This window comes from Nannospalax galili, unplaced genomic scaffold (assembly GCF_000622305.1).
Source record: "Nannospalax galili isolate Female #2095 unplaced genomic scaffold, S.galili_v1.0 scaffold337, whole genome shotgun sequence".
NCBI lineage: Eukaryota > Metazoa > Chordata > Mammalia > Rodentia > Spalacidae > Nannospalax > Nannospalax galili.
Window position 1 is genome coordinate 192,178 of NW_008340932.1, and position 4,339 is coordinate 196,516.

Consider the following 4,339-nt stretch of genomic DNA (forward strand, 5'->3'; position numbering starts at 1 on the left):
TCTATCACCTCTTCTCTTTCTAGTGGCAAAGAACCTTATATCTAAGAAACAGAGAGACACCCCCTCCACATAAGACAATATGTGGTCTGTGCTCTTGTTTAGTGCATTGTTTATTTTTTTGCTAATTTGTTTTTGAGAAGCTATTTTGTTTTTTACAGTTATTAATTTACTTTATGTTTATTGAATACAATATAATAAAGATTTTATTCCTTCTCATATCTATACCTTACTCCCTGCCCAATTTAATGTACTCTCTTATGTATATAACACAGTCTATAGATTTTGATTTGTGTCGAGGATATAATACATGCATAGTAATATGATACAATCAAATCCCACCCTGATATCCTTCCCTCCAACACCTTTCATAACTCGTACACTTCCCTCTCACCTTCATGTGCTCTCTTTTGAGCTCACTCAGTTCATAGATTGTTGTGAGCACATGCATGGGTGGGTGTAGGACCATCATTTATATTTACACGCAGTTTGTCTAACCTTGGTGTTCCATGATTCCGACCTCATAAATTATGTTATAATACTTCTGTTTTGAAGGACTTTTCTTTGATGCTGCCATTTTTCACTTTATACTTTAGTTAGCATACAGATAACAGGTGTCAGCATGGCATGTCTACACATCATTTGCTTTGGTCCTCTTTTCTCTCTTCTCTCCTCCATCTCCCAGTCTCCACCCAGCTTGTTCCCATCTTCCCCCAGGAGTCTCCTTTCCAGCTTCATGCCTTATCCATTCTATTACCATCCTTTCCTTAAAACATCTTTCCCCCTCTAATGGCCCAATTTCTAGTTTCGTGACTTTTCCCTCATATGCAAACATATAAGCATTAATAACTATACTTTATATATGACAGAGAAAATGCTGCATTTGTCTTCTCGGTCTGAGATCCTTCAACAATATATTTTCTAGGTCTACATATTTTATTGAAATATTGATAGTTTTTATTTTTATGAATAAAATCCCATTGTGTTTATTTCCCATATTTCACTTTCCATTCATCTGTTGAATATTTAGGGATGGTTACACATCCTAACTATTGTGATTAGAGCAGCAATAGGCATAGATATGTACAAGAATCTTTGTGACAAGATATGCAATCCTGGAAGTATTGCTAAAGGACTGGAATGGCTCATTCTTTGTAGTTTTGCTAGAATTCAGTTACATGGCTATAATTTTTTGTCCTTTTCTTTGTTAGGCAGTTGTAAATTACTATTTGGATTGTATCTTGAACTTCAATATATATGTCCCTCTACTTGTCTAATACCTACTCTTTTCTTTATTATTGATATATTCATATGTTATAGTTATAGTTGATCTAATCCATGGAGGTAATATGTTCCAAAGAATTTATCTATAACCACTGATTTGGACAATGTTGACTTGCTTTTTTAGGCTATCTATTATATTTCACCTGGGATAGCAATTATAAGTTTCTATTATTATATCTGGTTTGTACAACTATTCTCTAATATTTATATTGTAACAGATGTTTGAAAATTTGCTTTACTATTCAGAAAAAATAGCTGTTAGATATTACTGATTGCAATTTTCTCAATTTATAAACTTGTCTGTGTGTTTTATCATATGTTTTAATCTGGATAATGTCATCTGTATTTGAGAATAGTTTGAATTGGAGGCTGTGGAATACAATGTTCTACAAAGGTCTATGATGTATATTTGTTCTAAATGATAGTTAAAACCCAGAGCTAGCCTATTAAAATTCAATGTAGAAAAGATTTAACTTTTTAATCCATCATTAGGAAATTGATAAGACACTTTGGTCACTGAGAGTGAAGCATAGTATAAATGGATGTCTTTATGCAAATTTCAGTGAGGAAAACACAAATTTGCAAGATAGATGATGTTAAGAAATTGCACAATGCGTTGTTTTATGTCAGCAGGCCCTTATGTGGGAAGTGGAGACTGGGAATGAACTTGAGGAAAAGCACTGAATGAAAGACTTTTTCCTGGTTAGGTTCTGGTTAATAAGACTGATCCTGCTGTGAAGCTTATTTATATGTGTGTTGAGTTGTGCACTTTTGGTGTGGATGTAGAAAATTTTATAGAAAAAAAAAATCTGTAACTAGTAATGCTTCTCAGAATCATGGTAGAAAACTCTATGTAAAAGGAAAAATAATTAGTTTATCTTCCCATTACAATCCTGTCAAATAAAGAAATAGCAAAGACAAGGCAGATTATGAAATAAATGAATATGTTTTCATTATCTTCAATGAAAATAGAGCCCAAGCCCTGATTTTAATTTACTTTTAACCAATACAGATGCTTTTATTAATATAAAGAACATAATTAACCTTGTGAATCACACTTCATTAAATCCTCTATTTTGGTTAATTTTATGATTTACATTAATTTTATGATTTATATAAGTATCCACAATTATCTCTTTTTAACCATAAAATCCTTTGTGTGTTTCACTCCTTAGCACCAGTCAGGTATTAGTGATTTGTCTGTGTGTTTGAGGTGGGGAGGAAAGCAGATGGGGTGCAAGGTGGAGACCAGACAGGAGCTACTATGCTCACTTACAATTGCACCAGGGTGTCCTGGTTCAGGTGGTGCTGGCAAGGCAGGTGTAGGTGCAGGAGGTCCCAGTGGCCTGGAATTGCAATTTGTCATCACCTACGCCATATAAAATGTTGAATCTCCTTGACTCTGGTGGAGGTAGGCTCTGAAGCAGGACAGGCAAAGAAGGTGTGGGAGCAGGGACTGTAGGTAATATCAAGAACAGGGATGCCATGACTGCCCAGAGACACAGCTCACACAGAAGCTGGCTGGAGGAGAGGCAGCTAAGCAGTAGGAATGGGCTACACTCTGCCGGCTCCAGCCACAGTTACCTTAATACCACAAATTTTACACAATAAAAATAATTCTTACTCATTTTCTGGAATTATAACATTCTCAACCTGCATTTATACTGATTTCAGTTTCTAGCTAAAATGATTAGATTTAGGGGCTGGAGATATGGCTCGGTGTTTAAGAACAATGGCTACTCTTGGAGAGGACCAGGTTCAATTCCCAGCATCAGCATGGCTGCTATCAACGATCCCTAACTCCACTTCCAGCAGAATCCAATGCCTTCTTCTGACGTCTGTGGGCATTGCATGATGCAGGTGTACTTACTCACATGCAGGCAATATACTCATACATATAAAATAAAAATATAAATAAAATATTTTTAAAACATAAGATTTATATTTACTAATTGTAATTCATAGATTGTTAAGCATGATCATTTCTCCTTTAATTTGTATATTATTCTAAAATTAACTGACTAAGCATAGCCAAGTTCATGAGGAATTTCTTAGCAACCATTTCTGTGGAACAATAATAATAATAACCACCATCACAAAAATGATTTTCTGTCATTGTACCTGACTCCAGTGGGTGAACTTGCACTGAGGGACATCTAGGTACAAATGTTTGACAAGATAAAGCTTACTATATATGAGAGAACATATGAAATCCAGCAGAAAGGGGGAGGGTCTAAATTTAATTAAAAGCTATTATATGAAATACACAAAAACTCAATAAAAATATTTTTAGAAGATTTCTCAAGGTTCTTGAACAATTTAATTGTCCCGGGTTTATCATTGTTTACTTATAGTATCATTTACAAATGTTTTACAAGATAAGGCTTACTATATATGAGAGAACATATGAAATCCAGCAGAAAGGGGGAGGGTCTAAATTTAATTAAAAGCTATTATATGAAATACACAAAAACTCAATAAAAATATTTTTAGAAGATTTCTCAAGGTTCTTGAACAATTTAATTGTCCCGGGTTTATCATTGTTTACTTATAGTATCATTGTAATTCATGTATGTAAGTAAAAATTATTCCCACAAAGCTCAAGTATTAGGCCTGGGGTGATGGTTCAGCAATTAAAGAGCTTGTAATATATGTGAGAGAACTGGAGTTTGGGTTTCCAGAACTCACAAAAATCCCTGGTAGGTGTGGAATCTAGGCTGTAATTCCTGCCCAGTAAGGTGAAACAGACCAGTCAATCTCCTGAGCAAACCAGCTAACAAGACTAACTGCATAGGCAAGCTCTGGGTTTTATTGACAGACACCATTTCAATGAGTAAGATCCAAGAACTGAGGTCGAAGATGACTGACTTTAATCTCAGGTCTCTATAGACATATGTATGCAGTCACACTTGTGACCATGTATACACACACACACACACACACACACACACACACACACACGAAAGACAAAAAATGCTCAAATAGTTCATGGATAGTGAGCATGTTATTGATAAGATCTGTAGTTACCATTACATAGTGAAGACGGTTGCTCCATTTG

The 4,339-nt window shown here is 34.9% G+C and overlaps 1 protein-coding gene across 1 annotated transcript in view; it reads left to right on the top strand.

Moving 5' to 3' along the window:
- Nucleotides 1–4,339, top strand: part of LOC103736654 (olfactory receptor 8K5-like) — a 7,270-nt gene that overhangs the window by 1,610 nt on the left and 1,321 nt on the right. The window lies entirely within an intron of this gene.